The sequence below is a fragment of the Musca autumnalis genome, unplaced genomic scaffold, assembly GCF_047663935.1.
Source record: "Musca autumnalis isolate F117 unplaced genomic scaffold, ASM4766393v1 scaffold_4, whole genome shotgun sequence".
NCBI lineage: Eukaryota > Metazoa > Arthropoda > Insecta > Diptera > Muscidae > Musca > Musca autumnalis.
Genome location: NW_027411977.1, coordinates 92,760,575 through 92,788,378, shown reverse-complemented (window position 1 = coordinate 92,788,378; position 27,804 = coordinate 92,760,575). Strand labels below are relative to the sequence as shown.

Here is a 27,804-nt window from a genome sequence, read left to right as displayed (position 1 = left end):
GGGTTTTGTCCTGTCAGATCCAGTTCGGATTTTATGGCCTCATCTAAACCGGGCTAAATCTACACTTTTTTGCATTTATCAGGCCTTTATCTCATAAACGAATAGGAATTTGGCCTTGCTGTCTTTAGCAATATTGTAGCCCTAAACTAGTAGAACTTATCTTTTGAAAAAACCATAAGAAAAACTCCATCTAGGGCATCAAAATCTGTAAAATATAGAAAATTGTACATAATTGCAGAATTTCTGGCCAGTATCGGCTAAACTATTGGGAGTTGAACCAAGTAACCTTTTGCAAAAATCTTCCAAATAAAGTTCTCAACAATTCTTTAGAACTCTATAATGCTTACTTGATGTTGTTTCAGCGGTATTTTGCATCATATCTTCTACAACACGTATTTCAAACACAGTTCACACCAACAGTTTATTCTCGCATTTCGGATTTCACTACATTTTTGACATTTTTATAACATCGTCGTTGAAAAATTTACTGAAATCAACGGCATAGAGTCATTTTACAACAATGACATGTTCTGAAGAGTTGTGTATTACATTCCAGTGAATACTTTTCTAAAAGAAAATATTCAGAAAAAAAATTAACGGTTTTGGAGATACGGTGCGAAATGTATAACAATTGTGGAATTTTTGCACATATTTTGAAAGTTGAGGCAATAAATGCAGTTTTACGAGTTCATTATTTCTCCAAATATTTTATTCTTGTCTTTATCTACAAATTTGCTTCAGAGGTCAGAAGAAGATTCGCATTAGTTTCAGAGATATAGCTCCGAATTTCTTTAAAAACTCAATATTTAACCATGTTCAGATGGGCCATAAAATTCGAGTTGGATCTGACACAACAAAACCCAACTAGGGTCTGTACTTTCAAAAAATCCTCAGTTCGAATTGTTTGCACAAGATCACTTTAAAAATGTTGCACAGTGTAATCTTTCTTCTTCTACCAAATTGCCTAAAGATGTGAAATTTGAATTTGTATTGCTCAACGAACCAGAATTAGATTCAAATACGCAAATGCACTCAGATGTACTAGATAATAATAGTCGTTTCTATTTCTGAAACATCCCCGTTTGGAACTGATGACTGATAAACTGAAGAAAAATGATCCTTTAACGTATTAATCCCACTCGATCCATCCATTATTATCCCGACCGAGGAAACTTGACTCAAACAAGACTTGCGCTTAGTTCCAGTAATGTTGTAAATTTCTCTAAATGCATTAGGTCCAGGTTTAATTTTTTCTAGACGGCTACTTAAACGTTCGCTCTGTTCTAAATTAATTACTTACCTATGTGTCTGTTGTGCTTTTGCTTTTTTCTATGCCTTTCAATAAAACGCCACCATTTATAAATGTATGTATATGTTAGAGATAGCCAGTAAGCGCTTGTTGAGAGCAAGAGATTATACATTTCTATTTGTTTCACATAGACATTTACGCTCCCTTGATCTCAGAAAGTGCCCGCTGGTCCATGTGTTTGTTTTTTTGTGGCTTTTGGGTTTGTATTTGTTTGCATCCAAACATATAATTTGTTTGCAACCAAACATATATTTATTTGCAGGACCAAAACTTATGTTATGTTTGGGACTGCTTGCAAATAAATATATGTTGGCTGCAAAATATGTTTGAGACATATGTTAGAGAGGACTTTTTTTTGTGTGCGGTTATAACCTTCCAAAAGAAAGCACATGTTGGGTCCATGAGCTGGACTACAGCTATTTAGCGGCGGGATATATACGTTCATCAAATCTACCGCGGCAGTTGCACACCAGGAAAAAATAGGAAATCTTATCCCCACCTCCACTTCTGGTGCGATCCTTCCTTAGTACGTTGTAACCTTCACACCGCCGCGACCATGATATTCTTCGGACTCATGAAATCAACTATTTCCTCGATCGTACCTCGTAGTCTATTGCAATTAAATTGCAAAAATGATACATTTTTTTGTGCGGCTGCTGTTGGTGGGACTGCGGGGGAGTCGCGTATTGTGATGAAAACGACGACTCAATGAGGATTATGTTCACGCATCAAGCAGGGACATAGTCCCTGTCGTAGTCCGTCGCGTGGGCGAGTCCAAAACAACTCCTGAGACATCTATTTTTGGAATTCTCACTCAGTAATATATAGGTGATCTGCTATTTCACTTTCTCTAAAACATGTACCCTCCTCCATTTCTTCCGGTTCATGTGTATTATTCTTGTAATTTCCCCACGTACTTGAACCCCTTCGTGAACCCTGTCATATTCTAGATGCCGACCTCCTCCAACTGATTAGGTTAATAATATTTGCAAATCTCTTATTTTATCTCTCAGTTATAAACATCCATCAACTGTTCTTTCTTTTTATTTGTTTGGACTGGGAAAGACGTAAAACCCAAAGGGTCGTAAAACTAAAAATTTGTGCTGACGTTTCACTGACGTCGATGAGTGGTGGTGGATAACAAAATTCTTGATTTCATTTTATCACTTCTCGCGACTACTGATAAGGAACAATGAGAAAACGCAAAATATTTTGGTATTTGGAAGGTGGGTCCGTCTTACCTCCTACAAAATGTTATTGTTTTCATTTTCTTATGTTCCATCTGTGCAGTAGTAGCCGCGGTACCATTTCTCTTAGAGGCTGCAAAACGAAAAGACGTTACCGGGAACAATTGTGTGCGAAATAAGAAAAAGTTATGGAAATGTTGGCGGCGAAATCAAAACAAAAACTTCACTGAGGAGTTCTATTCTAAAAAGGAATTCAAAAAAAAGAGTAAGGTAAGTTGGGAAAAATTCTGGGAATTTCTTTTCAAAAAAATCTAAAAGTTAGCTAGTCACATATAAACAAATAATTATATGGTATGTATGTATAAACATACGTGCAGTGTGCAGCATTTGCCTTGGACAACATAAAGATCATTGATCTCTTTTTAAGGTGCTGTGAGAGATTTTTATTTTCTTTTCCAATAAAAAAAGAAACTAAGTAAAATAAACTAGCCTTAATGATGCATTCGACGGCATCGCAGGGTCAATATCCTTAAGGTTTTTGTCCTTCATTGCCTCGAGCCACAGGAATGGCGGCAGACACATACATATTTGTTCTTCGTCATGTAGACCAGCACGGACAATCAACTTTGAAATACAATAACAAAACATGCCATAAAAACCCTAGAGAGCCATGGAACCCAACTACAAAAGCAAAACAATACATGGTATGGTCTTCTTCTCCGTTCGGTGTTTCTGTTCAATTAATGCTAGGCAACTATTTGTGGTTATTGGCTCAATTTGTTGACTTGATGTCTGCATGGAGTGAAGATCACTTCAATAGGGTGTTGTGAACATTGTGTGGAATTGAAGAATAACAAATAACTCAGGATAAGACTTATATTTAGTCTGATAGAAAACATAATAACTTAAAACAAATAAGAGGGAAAGATATGAGAAATATACAATTAATTGGGGAGTTGAATAAAATCACTTCCAAAAACTTAAAATTTCATAACGAAATTCCACGACCTCCCACAAACTTTTTGTCCTTCCGCATATCAAAACTGTGAAATTGTTCTTAAGAATCACTTGAAGTGTTCTCCAAATGTGTATGCTCTTTTAATTCTCTGAAGCACACTGACCCATAAATTTTCATTTGTTTTCAATATTGACCAAAATCACATCCCAGCGATTTGCAAGAACACTTGAAATGTATTATATGTGTCGATCCCAAGAGTTTTGGAACCTTGTCCAAGAAATAAAACATATGTATGCATGTGAATATCACACTTATTTGGACAGAATTGCATTTAATCGGAAATTTAGCAGAACACACCTGCCATAAATAGGTATTGAGTAGCATACATTCAGTAGATAATAACACAAACTACTTAGTTTTCCTATGAAAAGCCTTATTCAGCCAAGCTGAATATAACTCTTCCAATGGAAAACCTTACTCCGCCAGGCTGAATGAACATTTTCCTATGGATGGAAAATGTTCATTCAGCCTGGCTGAATAGAAGTTTTTCCATGGAAAGCCTTATTCAGCCAGGCTGAATAGATGTTTTCCTGTAAGAATACTTTATTTAGACAGGCTGAATGAAAATTGTCCTTTAGAAAACCTTATTATTCAGCCAGGCTGAATAGAAGTTCTCCTATATGGAAAACCTTATTCAGCCAGCTGAATAGAAGTTTTCCTATATGGAAAACCTTATTCAGCCAGGCTGAATAGAAGTTTTCCTATATGGAAAACCTTATTCAGCCAGGCTGAATAGAAGTTTTCCTATATGGAAAACCTTATTCAGCCAGGCTGAATAGAAGTTTTCCTATATGGAAAACCTTATTCAGCCAGGCTGAATAGAAGTTTTCCTATATGGAAAACCTTATTCAGCCAGGCTGAATAGAAGTTTTCCTATATGGAAAACCTTATTCAGTCAGGCTGAATAGAAGTTTTCCTATATGGAAAACCTTATTCAGCCATGCTGAATAGAAGTTTTCCTATATGGAAAACCTTATTCAGCCATGCTGAATAGAAGTTTTCCTATATGGAAAACCTTATTCAGCCAGGCTGAATGGAAGTTTTCCCATATGGAAAACCTTATTCAGCCAGGCTGAATAGAATTTTTCCTATATGGAAAACCTTATTCAGCCAGGCTGAATAGAAGTTTTCCGATGGAAAACCTTATTCAACCAGGCTGAATAGAAGTTTTCCCATGGCAAACCTTATTCATCCAGACAAAATAGAAGTTTTCCTGTGGGAAAACCTTATTCATTATTCAGCCAGGCTGAATGAAAATTTTCCAATGGAAAACCTTATCCAGCCAGGATGAATAAAAGTTTTCTTACGGAAAACCTTATTCAACCAGGCTGAATAGAAGTTTTCCTATATGGAAAACCTTATTCAGCCAGGCTGAGTAGAAGTTTTCCTATATGGAAAACCTTGTTCAGCCATATATAGGAAAACTTCTATACAGGGGTTCACATATAAAAACTTTTATTTAGCCGGGCTAAATAAAGTTTTTAAAAGTTGGTGGAATTATTTGGCCGTTTAGTCATGTGTTTGTTCCGTAAACATCCGATATAATCCACAAACTTAGATTTACTTTTCAACGAAATAAAGTTAATACTTTGGATAATGTAAATATATCATATCATTTGTATAAAAGCAAATATATGTACATATGTAGATGAAAAGCGGTAAACAGGTAGTATCTAATGTCAACAACTGCTGTACTACAACATGACAGTATATAGAGTAAACATGTCTGTTGTAGCTCTAAGAATCTAGTGATTCTAATGAATTTCAATTTACATACGCTCATACATATATGTATGTATATTAGGGTTATGACTTTTTGACATTTTTTGCTTAAACTTTTGCTTATTAATGCTTAGAATAACATTCATTCCACTGTATTATAAAAAAAAGGTTCCGCACAAATCACTTTGAAAACATTTTTTTTGAAAAAATTCTATGAAATGAAAAACATTCTCAACAAATTATTTCCTGTTACACGAATGGATGGTCTTTTACCTATTAATGACTAACTATTAAAACCACTTTTAGTTTTTATGATATATGAAAAAAAAGTTATATATAAAATAATATATACGGTATAATGCGATGGTAAAATTAGTGAGAACAAACTGTTATGTCGTGTGCCCATATACCTTGATTTCACTCAAAAATATCTGCTTACAGTGACTTCAAAAAATTTTCAAAAGTTCTAAAAATAAAAACTTTAAAAGCTTTTTGTGCGGAAGCTTTTTTATCGAATCACTTTATAATTAAGATTTTATGTAATCTTAGGTAAAAACTCCTCAAAATATCATACAGGAATATGAGGTTGTAAAAAATCATAACCCTAATGTATATACTTATGTAGATAGACAGATAAATAAACAGAAATCGGTCTAACAAGAAATAAATAAATATTGCAAATAGGCAGCGTATAATTAAACGACCCTGTCAGTTAGATAGAAAGCAACAACATCAGACAGTCGGATATTTTATTCAAACACCAATAACCCATCCGGTGTAATTCGAATAAATGCGTTGTCGCATTGTCAGCAGGCAGGCAGCAGACAATGACCCAGTTTTCTTAATTTTATTTCTCAGCGACTTACTTAGCCGCGTTTTCTTCCACATGGTGACAACAAGTTATTGACAATTTGCATTGTATTGATGTATATGAACTGTATGTATTACTGTAATTTTAAACCCCAGTTGTGTAGGGTTCTAGAAAAATGATTGAAATCACATGTCACTTACATACAAACATACGTGCATATCGAAGCATTATTTTTATGGTGATCTTACTATATCATTATTAAACAGTAAATAACACAAGTAAAAAACAAATCAGTCAAAAGTATTTAGACACTTGTGTGGTAGTTATCGTAGACAGCATGGTAGAATAAGAAAAGGTAGCAGCAATACCCAGCTGACTGAACTGGGTTGTAGTGTTAGTGTCAAATTTCATATGACATTTTATACATTTATTTCTATTTCGATGTACATTAGGGACATATATTTTTTGAAAAAAAAATATATATCATTTGGAAAAAACCATTTCCCAGAAAGACTTCTTCATACCAATGACATGTAACCTCCTCCAAGTTCGAACGATAAGCCGTAAGCATACAACGATACAGCGTTCGTTAATATGTGAGGTATTTTGTTAAAATTTAAAAAAATTAAAGCCCTAATAAACATGTGCTTCTTTGATTTCTAAAACAAAACATTGAAACAGCTTCTCATTTTTCTATGAATTTCCAGCGACCCCAAACTTTTCTGCAAGAATTCTACTTTCTGCGAGAATTTATGCATTTAGAGGAATGATGTGGAAACATAAAAATTGAAAATGTGACGAATTTTCATTCATGTTTTCCAAAATATTCAACCAAATGTGAAAAATTTCTAGTTTTTTAAATTCCAATAATTTATAGACATTTCCTTGTTTTGTTTACAAATACAACTGACAGTAACGTTACAAACAAAAACAAATTCCTTTGTGGTTGTTGTTAGAGTTGTATTTGTTGTAGTATTAACTTTACCTTGTATTTGTTCTACCATGCGTAGACAGTGGGCCTTATTGGTCCACTAGCAGATCTAATTAACACCAATAAAACCATAATCCTTCATATATTACCAGAACTCACTTTTCAACCATTGTTAAAAGGGCCACAAGAACTACCTACCGCTAAAACTTCAAAACAGTTCTCGAAAAGTTTTTAAACTGCATTTAAGCGAAGTTGTTATAGTCCGATATAGCCCTTATTCAAACTTTGACTTGGTTTGAGAGAAATCCGTATCTAAAAACTCTTCCTGATACTCTACGCACTCTCTGTATAAGTTCCCAACTTCTTTGGATATCTTTTTAATTTTGTCGCACACATTTATTCCAACAAAATGACATTGCATGACATTCGATCCCTGGCGCTTCAAAAATTTCAAAGCACCGCTAATAAAATATTCTTTATCAACGTCAATTCTGTCAAAACAAGTACTAAAACTTAATAAAAGAACACTTTGCACTCTTTATATTCAAATGTATTTAGAGTTTATTTTAAAAACCGCGCGTATATAAACAATCTGAATAAACAAAAAGCTATATACATGTACATACATATTCAGAGATCTGCAAAATGTGATTCTCTTTCACTGCATATTCGCGTATTCATTGGTTTTACATTGCTTGCTATTGACGTCACTGTTGTAATCACATATCCCAGCAACACACGGAGTCATGAAAAATACACTACGTTCGATAAAATTTTATAAGAAGAATGTGTGAAGTAAATACTGACCTCAATAATGAGTCCTACACATAGAAAAAAGGGTGGGAAAAAGGTTTAAAAGAGGCAACATTATTAACTAAAATTGATGACCTCAGAATTAAACAGCCAAGACAAGAAAATTCGTTTGTTGCGTCAGAAATTCGCTTACCAACACGATGAGAACCTGATCGAAGTATTCAGCAAAATTTGCTGTTCCACGAGTTGAGTCGATTCAATGCTTGCAAAACAGGAATAATACCAAAAATCCAAATTCATCGTATGGTGTTCTTTCTTCTTAACCGAAACTTCTTAATAAAATCGTTGTCTGTTTTCAAAAAAAAAAAAAAAAAAACGAGTAATGACATACTGCTATTTATTTAAATAAATTGGAACAATTACACTGTGCAACATTTTAAATGTGATCTTGTGCTAACACTTCGAACTGAGGATTTTTTGAAAGCACAGACCCAAACGACAAGAAACCCTAGTTGGGTTTTGTTGTGTCAGATCCAGCTCGGATTTTATGGCCCCATCTAAACATGGTTAAATATTGAGTTGTTAAAGAAATTCGGGGCTATATCTCTGAAACCAATGCGAAACTTCTTCTGACCTCTGAAGCAAATTTGTAGATAAGGACAAGAATAAAATATTTGGAGAAATAATGAACTCGAAAAACTACATTTATTGCCTCAAATTTCAAAATATATGCAAAAAGTCCACAATTTTTATACATTTCGCACCGTATCTCCAAAACCGTTAATTTTTTCTGAATATATTCTTTTGGAAAAATATTTCCTGGAATGTAATACACAACTCTTCAGAACATGTCGATGTTGTAAAATGCCTCTACGCCGTTGTTTTCAGTACATTTTTCAACGACGATTTAATAAAAATGTCAATAATGCTGTGAAATCCGAAATGCGAGAATAAACTGTTGGTGTGAACTGTGTTTGAAATACGTGTTGTAAAAGATATGATGCAAAATTCCGCTGAAACAACATGAAGTAAGCATTTTAGAGTTTCAGAATGTTCTAAAGAATTGTTGAGAACTTTATTTGGAAGGTTTTTGCAAAAGGTTACTTGGTTCAACTCCCAATAGTTTAGCCGATACTGACCAGAATTTCAGCAATTATGTAAAATTTTCTATATTTTATAGATTTTGATGCCCTGGATGGAGTTTTTCTTATGTGGTTTCTTCAAGAGATAAGTTCTACTAGTTTAGGGCTACAATATTGCTAAAGACAGCAAGGCCAAATTCCTATTCGTTTCTGAGATAAAGGCCTGATAAATGCAAAAAGTGAAGATTTAGCCCGGTTTAGATGAGGCCATAAAATCCGAACTGGATCTGACAGGACGAAACCCAACTAGGGTTTTTGTAGTCTAAATATGTACTTTCAAAAAATCCATGCTAGAAGTTGTTTGCATTTTCAGTGTTGCATAGTGTTAGTATCGTTTATGAATGTACTAATCTCTTTCGCCACGCTAACTGAAGAATATGACTTTCTTTTAAACAAGGTTTAATACAAATGATGCATCGATCTTTTCTACCCATTCAGAATCCGAAATACCATTACATTTGGACGATGCGTATACAACCTTTAAAATACGTCAAATCAGGAGGAACCTTCATATTGGGAATATACCAAAATATGAACCTCTATTGAACATTTTCTGAATGGAGGTTTTCTACCCATTGAGAGTCCGAAATACCATGTTACAGTCAATGCAGTAGACTCATCCTTTAAAAGACTCGTAGGTAGTATCTTCCAATCTGAGAACCCGCAATATCCGTTCCATCGGAGCTGTACCGACAATTCTCTGCAGGAATGTTGTATATTCCCAACGAAGACTATATACTGAATATTACCAATTTCTGTAGGATAATTGTGCGAAAAATGAAGAAAAATCAAGTAGAGTATTTAAATGTTTATATCCTACACCATAGTATGGAGGGTAGTATATTAAGTTTGTTTTCCGTTCGAAATAGCTGTAATTTGACAGTTGAAGCTCTCAGTTGTCACAAAACTTGTTCACCAAAAATCGTCAATATAGGTCCATTCTTTGGTATAGCCCCCCCATATAATGGTACCTCCCGATTTTCGCTATATTCAGGATTTTAGCTACAATTTTTAACCGAACTAGCTGTAATTTGACATGAAAGGTTCTCAGTACCCACGGAACTTGTCCACCAAAAATTGTCGACATAGCCCCATGTATTGGTATAGCCCCCTTATAACGGTACCTCCCGATTTTCGGAATTTTGGGGATTTTAGCTACAATTTGTAACAGAACTAGCTGTAATTTGACATTAAAGGTTCTCAGCGAAAGTTCTCCACCAAAAATCGTCAACATTGGTTCATGTTTTGGTATATAGCCCCCATATAACGGTACCTCTTCCCTAAAAATCGTCAACATAGGTCCATGTTTTGGTATAGCTCCCATAGATCGGTATCTCCCGATTTTCAGTATTGTGAGGGTTTTAGCTAAAATTTTTACCCGAACTAGCTTAACATTTGAGGTTCTCTGTGGTCACGAAACTTCTCCACCAAAAATAGAAATAGCTGTAATTTGAAATTTGGCGTTTTCTGTGGTCACGAAAGTTCATCCTGGCCGAACTTTTTTTATCATATTATACATATGTGCACGTTACGACTCGTTGCATTTGCGATTGGTGCGAATATAAAGACAAAAGCAAGCACGGTACGCACTAAGAGGTAGTTTACACTATCTATCAATGTCATATGATACGAAATAAAAACATTCCATATCTACCCACGCAGGCAATGTGGAGACCTAATTTTATTACATTTTTGCTTGTGTGGACGCACAAAGTAAATGGCGTAAGGAAAATATCCAATGTGCAATATTAGCAACTATATATTTTGGAAAATTTCATGTCATATGACATTTTTAAATATATACTGCAAACTACCCCTAAGCAGCGCATCATTTTACTACTGTGAATCATGTTTTTGCTATTCGTTTTTGGTTAAAGGCACGATTGTGTGTCATTTTTTATCATTTTGCGGATCTCTGATACATACACTAGCGGTCATCTGAATAGGTTTGAATTTTTTTCTTTTTACATGTTAAGGTATCTTCTGATGTGTTCGTATTGCAGATCCATACTATATAGTTTTTGAGAGTCCTATACTATGCCAACATTCCCAAGAAAAAACTTGACGGTGTTGCCATGTTTTCGGAAAATATCCCAATTATAATAAAAAATTTACAAAAAAGTGACCAATTTTTGCGATCATCAGAATAGGTTTGAATCAAATAAAATTGAAAATTTGTACTATCCAAGCAAATATTGCGCAGTTTTTTGGTTTAGTTTAGTAAAATGGAACATTTTGATAAATCCTACAACAAATTTGACCCGCTTTATTTGGAACGTGGGTTCAATTCTCAACATTGAAAAGTTACCAAGAACTTTCAGATAAAATCAAGAAATATTCAAACCAAAACGTTTTATAAACTTGCTTTAAATGACTTTTTGATTTCGTTAGATCTCTTCTGAGCTTTGAAAATTGTCTGAAAGCAAATACCAAGTGTAGCCATATTATTAGGATCGATAAAATAGAAAGGTCATTGAAAATAGTTGGTATTTTAGTACAAGTTTCATTTTTTAACTATCCTTGCAGTACAAATTTATGTGTTATCATGCTCACAAATCCACCATAGTTGCCCACATGTATCATAAATATTCGAAAATTGGTATGGAAGAATGTTTCTTCGACGACAATAAAGTAGAAAATTGTAATTCAGATTTAAGTCAAAGGGGCATGATATCGCCGACTTTTATAGTGCTGTATAACCTCAGTAGTCCATTCTTTTGTATTTATTCGTGTTTGTTTTATGACTTGTGAACAGAAAAAAACTTTTTGACCTGACTATATAGGTATTACAGCACTATAACAGTCGGTGATATCATGCCCCTTTGACTTAAATTTGAATTACAGTTTTCTACTTTATTGTCGTCGATGAAACATTCTTCCATACCAATTTTCGAATAGTTATGATACATGTGGTCAACTATGGTGGATTTGTGAGCATGATAATACTTAAATTTGTACTGCAAGGATAGTTAAAAAATGAAACTTGTACTAAAATACCAACTATTTTCAATGACCTTTCTATTTTATCGATCCTAATAATATGGCTACACGTGGTATTTGCTTTCAGACAATTTTCGAAGCTCAGAAGAGATCTAACGAAATCAAAAAGTCATTTAAAGCAAGTTTATAAAACGTTTTGGTTTGAATATTTCTTGATTTTATCTGAAAGTTCTTGGTAACTTTTCAATGTTGAGAATTGAACCCACGTTCCAAATAAAGCGGGTCAAATTTGTTGCAGGATTTATCAGAATGTTCCATTTTACTAAACTAAACCAAAAAACGGCGCAATATTTGCTTGGATAGTACAAATGTTCAATTTTATTTGATTCAAACCTATTCTGATGATCGCAAAAATTGGTCACTTTTTTGTACATTTTTTATTATAATTCGGATATTTTCCGAAAATATGGCAACACCGTCAAGTTTTTTCTTGGGAATGTTGGCATAGTATAGGACTCTCAAAAACTAAATAGTATGGATCTGCAATACGAACACATCAGAAGATACCTTAACATATAAAAAGAAAAAAATTCAAACCTATTCAGATGACCGCTAGTGTATGTATGCATACTAACTACACTCAAGTACATAACTATAAAGACAGCTGTAGGGAAATCAGTAGACAGTATGTACATTTGTATACAATTTTATAAAATACTACGACGTTCGGTTGATCAAGACATCAAAACAAATCACATGAAACGCCAACCAAAAAGCTTGCCACAAAATTGGCTTTGTATTCGAAAAATTATCTTGAACATAGGACAAAGAATACTAAAATAAATTTTAAATTTTGTTTATAATTAAAGTTAAGACAAGACGAAAATGGTTTTTTTTAATCTTCTAAAAGCCAATGCGATGAAATTTCTATAGGTTTATAGAATTTAAAAAAAATATGTATATACATTCTGAAATATTAAAATGGAAAAATGTGTTTAAATGTATAGCTAAAATCCAATCTGAGTTCGGTGAATCCAGAGTAGGAGAAGTACTTCATTTGAGATCCAATTTGGTGGTACCATATAAATGAGGACGTAGAAAAAAGAAAAGAAAATAGAAAGGGTAAAGACGTCTTGAGAAATTTCAAAACGAGTAAGAAAGGACAGTAGTCGGATACGTTCAATCCACTGCGAACTAAAAATCTGAGTCCACTATGAGTAGTTATGAAAAAAAAAATCAATTATTGGGTATAATAGCAAGTGAAAGTGACTTTCGTTGGAAATTTAATCGCCACGTTGCGTAATCTCAAATTTTAATTGTTTAAACAACAATTTCAATATCCAAAAAAAGAAACCGGTTTGTAAATATTCCTTTTTGTTAATTTTAAAGAAATATATATATGTAACACCTTTATTGTGTCCATTGCTGCCGATGAAGTGTGCGTTATTTAATAATTGATGTCAAATATAGCTGCACGTGATAATTTTTATTATCACAGTAAATTATGACATGTTGTTGTGAGTGTGGTCATAAGAATGGGAGTGTTTTCTACCAATTTCAATTGAATTTAGCTGCTACAAGCCGCCACTGAAGTTTTTATACGATATTTTGTATATTAGATTTTCGCTCCTTCAAACTGACATAAATTATGTCAGGACCAGACTATCAAAGCGTTTTATTATTATTATCCTAATTATCTGGGTGCCACCGTGGTGCAATGGTATGCACACCCGCCTTGCACACATAAGGTCGTGGGTTCGATTCCCCGGCCAGGCAACATCAAAACACTTTTCAACGGTGGCAAAATACCCCTCAGTAATGTTGGCGACATTTCCTGAGTATTTCAGCCATGTAAAACTTCTCTACAAAAGTGGTGTCTTAGACACGCCGTTCGGACTCGGCGATAAACTGTAGGTCCCATATCATTGAGCTAATATGAATCGGGGTGCACTCATTGATATGAGAGAAGTCTCCCTTGTCCCTATGGGATGTTGTGGAACAATTATATATATATCCTAATTATCGGGTGTTTTTTTTAGTGGTATAGAACTTCGAATTGAAATAAAACACAAGAAAATCGTTTTAATGTCCATCATTTTGGCTTTATTGGAAGGATAATTATATGCCATTAATGTTTAAATATGATTTCGGGCATGTGGCCGCCGCAGCTGGCTCGAATAAAGCCAATTCTAGAGGTCCAATCTTCAACCACTTTTTCGAGCATATGGGGCCGTATGTCGCCAATAACGCCACGAATGTTGGCTTCCAATTCCCCTAACGTTTCTGGTTTGTTGGCGTAGACGAGCGACTTCACATATCCCCAAAGAAAATAATCCAATGGTGTCAAATCACACGATCCTGGTGGCCAATTGACAGGTCCATTTCGCGAAATTATGCGCTCATCGAAATCATCGAAAATCAGCATCGAGATCAATCTCATTTTCGGCCCATACACCAAAATCACGACGCATTGCATGGTCTCGCGGCTTTAATTCTTGCACAAGCTGGATCTTGTAAGGTCGCAAGCCAAGATCTTTGCGCAAAATCTTCCATAAAGTTGATGGACAAAGCTCCAATTGCTGTGCACGGTGGCGAATCGATTCATTCGGGTCCTCTTCGACACTTTGCTCTACAGCGGCAATTGTTTCTTCGGTGCGCACTGTTCGACGTCTCTGCGGATGCGTATTATCGATTTCCTGAGGGAAGATCACACTTACCGATATATTCAGTTTTTCGGAAATGTTATATTTTATATAACATTTTAATATGATATATGTTTTCGGAATTATTTTTCTTGATCACCATTATGTTGTTTAGGGACACCGTTCGGGTAGGCTAGAAACGGCTAACGAAATAGAGTCTATACCTCATGGTTATGGGTTTTTAATTTTGCATATTTTTACCTATGAAATGTATTTGTTTTAATAACCTCAACCTCATATCCCTTTATCATATTTTGATGAGATTATCTTAGAGATTACATAAAATCGTATTTATAAGGTGATGTGTTAAAAAAACCTCATGTACAAAATGATTTTAGATTCGTCGTTTTCCTGTGGGTCTTCAAACATTAAAGAGCTTTTGGGTAGTTATTCAAAGTTAAAAATAAATCTTGAAAATCTTCAGTGTGGAAAAGTTGACTACTGAAGAAATGATCAACCCATGAGTAAGAAAAGAATGAACAGATTATACGCAACCTGCATCGGTCTTCAGACATCAGAATAAATGCAGAAAGAATGTACTAGAGTTCACGCAGAGAAAAAATATGAATCATGCCACCATATTTTGAAAGAAAAATATATATTATAAATATATGGTAACCTCTATCATATTCTAATAATACAATTTTTGAAATATTTTAAAATGTTGTGGTAGCAGGAGAAACATGTTGTGGTTGCCTCTAATAAGTAGTACTTTTATTAGAATTATACTGTACCTTTGTGGTTAATTGCCCATTAAAAGATTTTTCATTATAGTGTAAATAATTGTTTTATTTATTTAAGAACAATTTGGATATAATAGAATAAAGAAGTATAATATAGAATATACTTATACTTTATAACAATAAAACACCATTCAGTTCTCTCTGTTGTCTCTCCGTTTGGTCCGTACTTAAACCGATCACATGTTTATGTTGGAGAACATTGTGAAACAATAACAACAGATGTTTAGGTTATATGTATGTACATACATACATTCTTTTGTTTGTTATTTTGATCACTTGCATACGATTTCTATTAATTACTAAATGTGGGGTCATTGACAAAACGAAATAATGCGCAAAATTTGCACGAAATATTCGGAGTTTCCTTTTATTTAAGAAGTGTTTGTTACTTAAAAAATGAAACACAACTCAGGCCCTGTAGTGGGATTCTCTACCACATTTTTTAAGTTACCGACAAAAATCGGTAAAATTATAATGCTTATAAATTCGGTAATTAACGATATTTTTCGGAAAATTAGCGAACAAAAGAAAGTAGTCGTAAAGTTCTACCGACATCAACAGTGTTATCAACTTTTATTTGAACTTTTCATTCATAATTTTCCGTTTTAATTTTACCGACATTTGTCCGTAACTCAAAAAATGAATTAGAGAATCGCACAACTGATATCTTTTTGTCACTTTTTGATTTTTCTTTCTACACATTTTCATTCATATCTTCATTCACAAATAAATTGTAGTCATTAATACCGTCAAAAACACTCGAACAATTTTATTCTTTGTTTGGAATGCTATTTTTACTAATTTTATACCATGCATTTAAATGGAAATTAAACAAGATTTACAACTTTTTTGCTCAGCGGCAGAAGAACTAATGAGAGAACATTTGCTTTTGGCAATGAACAGCTGCTGTGGTGCATCGGCAAATTTTTCCTAGTTTTTGACACCTCATATCGACGGCTCCAAACAATAGTATGCTAAGTCGACTTAGTATGTTTTCAAGTTCTTTACACTTTTATATTTAACGTCCTTTAACTTAAATTCTGTCAATTTTTGGTAATGATCGGACAATCCGAACAGAAGTTATAAACAAATATTGACTTAGCATAGTACTGAAGTTCAAAAAAATTTCCAAACTTTCAGAGCTTCTCCTGCAAAACTAACTTTTTAGACTTAGCATACTATTATTTGGAGGTGTCGATATGTCAAGTTAAGCAGATTATGGTTGGATTGACCATCAGATAATTATGAAAATATTACCATATATCGAAATTTTGCGATTTGTTGTTGTTTTATATGGTGAACAGAATCAAAATTTACAATATACATTATCTCCTTTAAAATAATATGTGCACCACAAAAAAAAAAAATTTTTCTCTGCGTGTTCCAGCGTGCATTGCAAATGTATGGGATCTGCTCAAATTTTACAAAAGGGATGTGAGTGAAGCGGCGAAAGTGAAACTTCATGTTGTTTCTGCAGCCGCCTGTTTCCTTAATTTCAATTTCCATGCTGCTTATTTTCATGTGTGGTGATCTTTCTCTTCGCATATTTGCTGCAATCGAACTACAGCGCTTGTTATATCGGCAGCAATCGTCACAATTAATCCCCATACATTCTGGAGTCCTTCTGCGATTGTTTGACTAGTTTAAAATTTGCTCAGCGCAGCCGACTTAATTTCTTTAGAATCTTACCTGTGGTGAATGGTCTAATATCACTGTGCAACATTTTTAAGGTAATCTTGTGCAAACAATTTGAACTGAGGATTTTTGAAAGTATAGACCCAAACGACAAAACTCCTAGTTGGGTTTTGATGTGTCAGATCCAGCTTGGATTTGATGGCTCCATCTAAACTTGGTTAAATATTGACTTTATAAAGCAATTTTGGGCTATATCTCTGAAACCTATGTGAATCTTCATCTGTCCTCTGAAACAAATTTGTAGATAAGGGCAAGAATAAAATATTTGGAGAAGTAATGAACTCGAAAAACTCCATTTATTACCTCAAATTGTATAAAAATATCGAAAATTTCCATAATTTGTATACATTTCGCACCATTTCTCCAAAACCGTTAATTTTTTCTTAATGTTTTCCATCGGAAAAATATTCGATTGAATGTAATACACAACTCTTCAGAACATGCCATTGTATATTTTTCAACGACGATTTAATAAATATGTCAATAATGTGCTTAGTCCCAATTTACATTAGGCGAGTTTACTTGCGGCAATTGTCAGTTTGTGGGTGAGAGAGGGTGTTGAGAGGCAAAGGGTTACCATATACCTCACCTCTCTCTCCTTCAATCTGACAATTGCCGCAAGTAAACTCGCCTAATGTAAATTGGGACTTAAATCCGAAATGCGAGAATAAACTGTTGGTGTGAACTGTGTTTGAAATACGTGTTGTAAAATATCAAATTATGCATTTTCACTCATGATTTTTACAAGAGCGTGACTACTGAAAGAGGCACTCCATTGCACTGCATTTTAACTGACCCTTTGGCATAGCATTTTAACTAACCCTTTGGGGTAGAATAGGAGGCAGTCCAAAGCACGTGTTTTGATACAGGCATTCTGCGGAAATTGTGCAAGCCATTACAAAATATCCCAGAACAAAAAAAAAAAATGCATTTATTATTTGTGTAAAACAAAAATATTAAGAACTTTATTACATTAACACAAATTATGAAAATTTTCCATTGAATTCAATCGCAAACATGTGTGTTTTTTCCGCTCTCCATTCAATCCAAGCTGAACTGTTTTTGTTTCATCTGCTAAATGGGTTATCTTCCCATGAAGTACAGTTTTCGACATGTACTTCAACAGCATTCCATTCGGAAATTTTCTTCTCGTGTGTTACCGGAAAAATGTTCACAAATTAAATATTATTTAGTTTGTATTAACAAATGTTTGCAACTGTTAACACGCTTATCTCTTTTTGTAAAATATATACCGCTGCCTGTAGAGATGTACAAACTGATTTATGTACATGTAGGGATTTCTAACAACTGCTAATAAAATGTAGCGAACGGAGTGCCTTTTTCACGACTCCGTTTGGACTGCATCCGGATGCTGTTAAATTGTGAGGAATTGGAGTGCCTTTTTCACGACTCCGCTGAACTGCATCCGGATGTTGTTAAAATGTGACAAGTAGATGTGATTCTTTGGATTGCATCCAAATGCAGTTAAAATGTGAGGACTGGAGTGCCTTCTTCACGACTCCGTTTGAACTGCATCAAAACATGCCGTGTCAGAACTAGTCCACATTGCACTACTTCCATTTTTTTTTTGCTGGGATATGATGCAAAATACCACTGAAACAACATGAAGTAAGCATTTTAAAGTTTCTAAAGAATTGCTGAGAACATAATTTGGAAGATTTTTGCTAAAGGTTACTTGGTTCAACTCACAATAGTTTAGCTGATACCGACCAGAATTTCAGCAATTATGTAAAATTTTCTATATTTTATCGATTTTGATGCCCTAGATGGAGTTTTTAATATTTGTTCTGCCCAAAAGATAAGTTCTACCAGTTTAGGGCTACAATATTGCCAAAGAGGCTGAATTCCTAATCGTTTCTGAGATAAAGACCTGATATATGCAAAAAACTGTTTTAGCCCGGTTTAGATGACGCCATAAAATACGAACTGGATCTGACAGGACTAAACCCTACTAGGGTTTTTGTAGTCTCTATATGTACTTTCAAAAAATGCATACTAGAACTTCTTTGCATTTTCAGTGTTGCATAGTGTATTCAAAGCACTCAAGGTGTTTGTCGTTAAAATGTACCCTCCAAGCACTTCTTCAACCCAGCAGCTTCGTTGTAGATAGCATTGTGGTTTCCTGACTGACATCAGGTTGGGATTTCAATGCCCTCAGCGGAAAGCTGGTGGCACATCGTTGCTGTTTTGTGTGACGACAGTTTTGAGCTTGTGACATTGTGTCTTGCTATGCCTGTTGGGTTATGCTTCCTTTTGATCGCTGAATCTGCACTGTCATCCTTCCAAGGACTATATGTACTGCTGTCGTATGAGTCCGTGCTACTTTCGAATCAGGTATCGCTGAGATGGTAAGTGTGGACACAGTAGCTTCCTTTGTCGTATATTTCGCTTGGATGAGTCAATTGTACTTGTCCCATGAGATTTGCCGCTGGCGTAAAACTTTAAGCTCGAAGCTGTTGGAAATTTTTGTAAATTCAGAAAAAATACTATTCGTAAAATTTCAACTATTATGGTGCGGTGCGCTATAGGTAATTTGGCCTGTTTTTGAGGCAAAAATTAATAGCGGATATAGCGAACATCGGTTATAAGATGCTACGTTTATAGCAAACAAAGTTTTTTGTTTCCAAAAATGTTTCGTTCACCAAACAAAAAATTAAAAAAAAATATATTTTTTTCTGCAAGAAGGGTACCTTCAAAAAAGTGATATAATTAAAAAAAACGCAAAAAATCGCACCTTGGTGATTATGTAGTTGATTCAGAACCCTTTTCTGAAGATATTCCCAGTGGCAGAATTTCAAACAAAGATGGAAAATTTTGTAAAAGTCTATAATAAAAAACTATAATTTTGTAAAAACAAGTAAAAAAGTATCAGTCGGCTTTGCCGACCGAGATATACCCTCAGCCTGTGTAAATTGAAAAACTTGTTTTCCAAAAACCTTATATATTTAGGGGGTTACAAAATTTTGGGCATATGAACCGACAAAAATGTTGATTAGGATTAAAGTTCGAAAGTTTTGCGGAGGAGGTACTTAAAGGAATGGTCTGACATAGACCATGGGGGTGCTATAAGGGGTTTTTACACCCATCGGGATGTTTTCTCAAGAATTATGTACTTGCCCCTGAAAAAACTTTTACCATCGTAATTGAGGCTGCGAATGTAAGTTGCTTCAACAAAAATCAAAGTGATTCGATAGTAGGTATTAAAGTGAACTTTTCCGAAATTTTGTGTGGGGGGTACTGGAAGGAGTTTACCGATCAAGTCCATATTGGAACCTCATCTAAGTCTGGTAGAAATTTCATAATGTGCAAAGTATGGACCAAATCGGTTACTTCTTTCAAGAGTTATCGTACGCACAAATTTTCCGAACATTTTCGAACTTTTGTGGGGCAGGTACCGGAAGGAGTGGACCGATATAATCCATCTTTGAACTTGAACTAAGTTTGGACAAAATATTACGAAAGCCAAATTTTGGACCGAATCGGCAGATCCGTTCGAGAGTTATCTTGCGCTCCAACCACTACACACAGTGTCATAGGGTTTTTTGTAACTTTCAGGCTATTTTCTCAGGAAGTATGGACTTGCCCCTAATGAAACTTACAGCGTCGTATAGAGGACAGCGAATACAACTTGCGTAAACAAAAATCAAAGCGATTCGAGACCAGGTCCTAAACTGAACTTTTCCGAAATTTTGTGTATGAGGTACCCGAAGGAGTGGACCGACTGAGTCCATATTGGAACCTCATGTAAGCTTGGTGGAAATTACACGATGTGCAAAGTATGGACCAAATCGGTTATTCCCTACAAAAGTTATCGTGGGCACAAGTTTTGCGACAATTTTTGAACATTTGTGGGGGAGGTACCTGAAGGAGTGGACCTATATGGCCCATCTTCGAACTTAAATCGAATCTGGACAAAATATTTCGATACCCAAAATTTGAACCGAATCGATTGATCCGTTCGAGAGTTATCGTGCGCACCAGCCAGCCAGACAGACGGACGGACATTTCTAGATCTACTCAAAATTGTCTGAAACGGATATCGTACAAACATACTTGGGGTCTAAAACCATTATTTCGATGAGTCACATTTTTGGTCGTATCAAAGTGTAAATACCCTCTTTAGCCTAAAGGCTGAGGGTATAAAAATATTTCTTAAAACAGAAAGTACACACCGCCACCATTCCACTGAATATCATATCTAAGTATTTAATTATTCCCAAACTCTTACAAATTGCGTTAAAATTCTGCTCTGAGTTTTAACCTTTTTTAACATTTTTATTTTGTCTCCGAAATTTTGATTTTAGCTTCGAATTATACCGTGATTTTTGAATATTTTTGGAAACAAATTGCACATCCATAGAATTTGGCATGTTCTTTCTTCGAATCAAATTAGAAAACTCACGTTATTAAAAAGTGAAAAAATCGACTTTTTGCCTAAAAACCTATCCAAATTACCTATAGTGCAGTGGTAAACACGCCTTGCACTCAAAAGGACTGCGATTCAATCCTTGGCCAGAACATCAACATTTTCGGTGGTGGCAAATCCCTTCATTGTCATGCTGGCTTAGTGGCTAGTGGTTTCGTAAAGACACGTCGTTCGGACTCTGCGATAAAAAGTAGATCCCATATCATTGAGCCAATATAAATCGGCGTGTACTTATTGATATGAGAGAAGTCTCCCTTGTCCCCTCGAGGATGTTGCGGGAACATATGTATGTTTCATCTAAATCAGATACTCAAGTCGTGCCCATTAATAGGGTTTTGGGTTTTCCCGGTTTTCATCATTTCCGGGAAACGGGAATCATAAAATCACCATTCCCGGGAATCCGGGACTTCCCAGGAAATTTTAAAATACGAGAGTGGATCAATATTTCCGTGATTTTTTATCTTCCCATAGTAACTTATCGAAAATCGTATGTTTTATTCTTATGCTTAAGATTGCTTGAAACAAGTAAGAACGTATGTGCCGACAGAGATATACCCTACCCTCAGCCTCGGACCTAAAGAAAAGAAGCAAACACAATACTTCTGACGTTTCTATGGGCTTTTTCAGTTTTTGAACCAATTTCTTAGGAAGTATGCATTTGTCCCGAAAAAATTGTACCGTTTTAACTAAGGCCGCACACAAGCATGTTGCCAAACATTCCATTTTAGTTGTTGCCGTCAAGGTTTCTTGGAGCTTTTAAGACATTATCTCAGGAAGTATGGAATTGCCCCCGGCAAAATTTGTACCGTCGTAAAGGGAGCCGTAAAGACAAACTGCTGAAAAAAAATTTCAAATCGATCGGAGAGGAGCTCTTTACTTACTTACTTAGCTGGCCCATTACAGAACATTTGTTCTATAGGCCGAACTAAGAAAAGATCTCCATACATCAGCACGGGTAGTATCAGTGTTTTGTAGAGCGTTATTTTTGTTTGACGAGATGTGGCTTTGTTTTTAAACTGCTTACTTAAACCAAAGTAGCATCTGTTGGCCAATATAATTCTTCTTTTTATTTCACAACTGATGTCGTTTGTTGTGTTTACTGAGGTGCCGAGGTAGACGAAGTCTTCAGCTACCTCAATATTATAGGAACCAACTTCCACAGTCGGTCCGAGCTCAATGGACGCATTGCGCGTCGCCACCATCAACTTGGTCTTCTCACCGTTTACCGCCAGACCCACTTTAGCAGATTCTCCTTCGACCTTCATAAAAGTATCAGTTACTTCTTTTACTGATCGGCCCATGATGTCTATATCATCAGCATAAGCAAGTAACATGTGACTATTGGCGTAGATTGTGCCACTTCTTTCGACGCACAATGGTTCAAGAAATGATTTTCCTGGCCAAAAATCAAAATTTTGTTTTGTCATAGATATTTAATTTCTATATGGGATTCGATAGTAAACATATTGAAACTAAGGAAACCACAAATTAGGTCAAAATATTGGAAGCTGCGGGCGTGGGGTGCCCCTAAAGACTATATGCCGCATTTTTCTCTTCGGTGGCAGCACGACACTCCTGATCATACCATGGATTCCTTGGTGGAGGCCTCTGGTATCCAAGTATGGATTTTGCGGCTGTTTGCATGGAGTGGGCAATGCTTTGCCATTGCGCTGATATGTTATCGGGATGAGGAGTGCTTTCATTAAGCAATTGGGCTAGTTGAGTGGAATATGCTGTGGCTATCTGTTGTGATTGCAGCTTACCGATGTCTAACTTTCGTGTTGTGTCTGTTCGTACTTTGTTCGCCACGTTTAAGCGGGTGCGTACCTTTGCTGCAACAAGGTAGTGGTCCGAATCAATGTTTGCGCCTCGGAACAATCGTACATCCAACACGCTCGATGAATGTCTTCCATCTATCACAACATGATCAATTTGATTTCTTGTTTTCTGATCTGGAGACAGCCAGGTGCCCTTATGAATATCGAGATGATTAAATCTGGTACTGCTAACTACCATGTTTTTTTCAGCTGCAAAGTCTATCAGCCTCATACCATTGTCAGATGTTTCACTGTAGAGGCTGAATTTCCCGACTGTTGGGCCAAAGATATTCTCCTTTCCAATTTTGGCATTAAAATCGCCTAGAATGATTTTAATGTCATGGGCAGGGCAACTGTCATATGTTTCTTCTAAGCGCTCGTAAAATATATCTTTGGTCTGTTCGTCCTTTTCTTCAGTGGGAGCATGAGCGCAAATAAAGCTGATGTTGAAGAATTTAGCTTTTATTCGAATTGCAGCAAGTCTTTCATTCACTGGAGTGAAGCTGGATACCAGATGTTTTAGTCTCCGCAACCAAACTCATGCTTTACGTCATGGCAGCTATAATACAGTGCGTCACCTTTAGGTGTTGTTGTGAGGCCTTTCCCAATCCATCGTATTTCCTGTATGGCAATAATATCGGCCTTGTACTTTTCAAGTACGTCTGCCAATGCGAAGACTGCACCTTCTCTATAAAGAGTACGAACATTCTAGGTGCAGATTCGCAGATCATGGTCCTTAAAACGTTTGCGGGGTTCGTCATCTTTAGAGGGGGTTGTTTTTCTTTTCTTTCGTTTTTTCATAGTAGGATGTTTTTTCTAGGGGAGGGTTACTAACCCGACGCCCAAACCCAAGTTTTTAACGTTTTTATGGGAGAACGCTCGGCACATGTTAGCTCACTACCTTTAACGAGTGTTAAAGGCAGTTCCCCAGGTGACACCACGGGGAGGTCAGTGTCCACTTGAGATGAAAGAGGGACCAAGACAAATCCTGGGCTTTGCCATGTTAAAACCGGTCAGGACCGTTGCTTGGTATCTTCCATCCCCTACGTCACCCATCTCTTTAACGTCACTTTTTCCGAATATTGTGTGGAAAATTATGACCGAATCGGTTACTCCCTTCTAGTGATAATTGTAAAACATTTGTGGTGAAGGTACCGGTAGTAGTCGACCACCGATATGGTCCATCTTCGAATTTAAACTAAGTTTGAAAACAATCTCGAATGCCAAATTTTTGACTTGATTGGTGGCTTCGTTCGGGAGTTATCGTGCGCACCAGCCAGCCAGTCGGACCCTCTTTAGCCCAATGACAGAGGGTATAAAATGGGACTTTGAAATAGAAAATATTCTTTTGAACTTAAATGGTACAGAATAAAAATTCGTCGTTATAGTGCATGTTTTTAGTGCGGCTCTTATAACTTTTTCCCTGAAAACACGTTTGAAGATTAAAGTTATTTCCAAATCTTTTGTAAGTTATTGATTCTGTAAAATCTAATCCAATTCTGATTCTATGGTATAAAAGTGACGGACATTGTTTATTCATTCATTCAATATTAGTTTTGATAAATGTAAAAAGATATTTCCCGATTTCCCGGAAAATATGATTTTGTTTACCGGGAAAATCCCGTAACTAAAAAACCTAGAATTTCCGGGAATTCCCGATGTGGACTTTTCCCCGAAAAAAACTTGTTCCGTTCCAATAAATTTCCTTTAACTCCACTTCTAGAAAACATTTAATTTTTTGTGGGAACAGATATAGTTCATATTCGAACCTGCGAACAATTTCAAAATTTTGTGAGGGATATCTTGGAGGCCATATCTTCGAACTTTTTCTAAGATTGGACAAAATATTACCAAGACCAAATTTTGAAAGAAATCGGAGTTATCGTGCGCTCCAGCCAGTAAGACCGACCGACTCCAAATTGTCTTAAACGTATTTCGTCCAAACCTATTAGGGGCCTAATGCCATTATTTCGATGATACCCAATTTTGGTTGTGTCAAAGTGTATATACTAGGGTTATGACTTTTTGATCTTTTTCTTAAAAACGATTTCCTGTAGCAAGAAAGAGAAAACGTTTTCCTATTAATTACTAAAATAACGATTATTCTATTTAAGTATTAAAAAAGTCACGCACAAACCAATTTGGTAAAAGCACATCAAAATTTGATACAGGGATACGATGTTCTAAAAAAGTCATAACCCTAGTATATAGCCTCTACAGCCTTAAGGCTGAGGGTATAAAAAGACAAACTGTTACCATAGCCAGTTTCTTATCAGAAAGTTTTTATAACTTCTCCCTCTTGATACTGTTCTATCATGCCAAAGCAGTACCATCCTTTAAAACTAAATAATCAATCAGTGAAAAAAGAAAATAAAATTTTCAACAATTCCCAATAATAAAAGAACCGCAAATTCCCATCCCCACCAAAACACCTGCAAATATGCGTAATAAACAATTAATGACAACATTTTATTTAAAGGGGAAACAAAAAAGTACGATTCCCAATAAAAAAAATTCAAATGCGATTTTCTAATAATTTTCTTTAATTTAAAAGAAACGTGTGATAAAAGTGATTTCAAAGAAAACACTTGCCACCAATTTCTCAACAAAAAAAAGAGATCATCTGGGAATGAGATGAGAATGGTCAAGTTCAATATAAACAAACAAATGCTAAAGGTGCCAAGCAAACATGTTTTCCTTCTCGACATGCTGCAGCTAGAGAAGGAAAACCCCCTGAGAAATGTTCACATGTCGTGGGCCACAAAATGCTCTCCAAATGTGTGGTCCATTGCCGAAGTACTACCATCTAATATTCGGCAAACATTTAAATGAGAGATCGTCGTGTGTGGGATCGATTAAATTGTTCTTTGTTTTAAAAGAGCGAAGAACATTGAGAAAATCCCACCCAGTAGCCAATATTTGGCGAATCAAAACATTTTGCCAGGAAGGAACTTTGCTTGAACGGTATTTAAAATTTAGTATGCCGGGGATTTTCTCAATGTGCGGTTCATTGCAAACTATTTAAGTGAAACAAAAGAAAAAACAAAATACATTTTTTGCCAAATAAAGGCACCTACAGACGGAAAGAAGTGCCAACAAAATAACGCAAACAGAAAAGTGTAAATAAAAAATAAACGAATTACAAATACGTTATTATGAATATAGGCAAAGCTCCATTTAAATTATTGAAATAAATATAAAAACCTGTGAAAAATTTTAAATCAAACAAATATTTGTCATTGTTATTTGAAATTAAAAAAATTAATAATAAATTTTTATATTTCTCGCTCGCGAGATATTCGCTATAAATTAATACATCAATTAATTTGATTAACAACCATATCTATCGCCGTTATAAATTCAATAAAACTAATATTAATTGACCGGAATTATTGTAATCTGTGAGAAGGAGAAAATTTATACAAACAAAACAAATTTATTCAATATTTGTGTGCATTATTTCATTTGCATTTTAATCCCATTATGAAAGGTATGTCTTAATTAAAACAGAAACAACAAAAAACAAGCATTTAATTTAAATTTAATTTGCATAAAATTAAATTAAAAGCAATAAGTGGAAATTTTAGTTCATTTATTACGCAAAAAATCTGATAAGTTTAATGTGCTATGGAATGTGTCAGTGGTATGTCTAGGAAAGTCAATACGAACGAAATCATCGAGTCTGGAGTGTGGAGTGGGAAATATTTATTATAAGTTCTTCTTAATACATCAAGTTTACTATTTATAACACTGTATGTATTTTTTTGAGTCATGTTTTATTAACCATATTCTGACACCACAGTGTGATAGAACACCAAACATGAGAAGACACGTGTCTCACCGTTTTTCCCTATCTCATCAACTTTCGCGGGGTCATTTAGTCAGGACTATATCTTCCAAACCGTTAGGAAATTTGAATTTATCTCAGAGGCAAAGTTGTAGCTCTTTTCTTAAGGAACAACAATTTTGAACACATATAACCTATCAAACTTCATCTGCAATGTCAAAATCGCCATGGTCAAATTTCTTTTAAAATTTTTCTCAAGTTTTGTTATACAGCTTTCAAACCGATCAAATTTGAAGCAAACAGCCAACTACAAAAATGTACTTCAGATCTCAATAAACATCTTTCTAGAATATACAAACGGATCTTAATGGTCAAAATAGCAAAACAATTGCGATTTTTATCCTCTCTTCTAGGATTCTTCCTCATTGATTCAAAATTCAAGAAAACAATCAACCACAATAGTGTAGTAAAGGCTTCAATAAACAATTTTCTGGAATATGCGAAATGTCTATGAAAGGTTCTTAATGGTAAAAATAGCAAAAATATTTTGAAAATATCCAATTTTTATACTTTTTTCTCCGACTCTGGTCCAAAGATATGCAACCGCCCATAAATTAAGGATACAGTCTACTACAAAAATGTACATTATATTTCAACAAACAAGTTTCTAGAACAAATGAAGATTCTAGGAACGATTCTTCAAGCTCAAAATTTGATTATTTTAGATCATTCTTTCCTGTTCAGGTCCGTAAATAACAAACCTTTAAAATTTCCTTGAGTTTTTAACAGTTTGGACACGT

General features: G+C 35.1%; 1 protein-coding gene across 2 annotated transcripts in view; it reads left to right on the top strand.

Moving 5' to 3' along the window:
- The window catches only part of lama (phospholipase B domain containing lamina ancestor), a 111,021-nt gene that overhangs the window by 20,841 nt on the left and 62,376 nt on the right, over positions 1–27,804 (top strand). The window contains exon 1 of one of the 2 annotated variants that reach the window (XM_073987546.1): positions 26,036–26,707. The exons of the other annotated variant lie outside the window; for it this stretch is intronic. The gene's annotated coding sequence lies outside the window, so the exon portion shown is untranslated. Of the gene's footprint in view, positions 1–26,035; positions 26,708–27,804 lie in introns of those variants that run through there. 2 annotated transcript variants of the gene reach the window in all.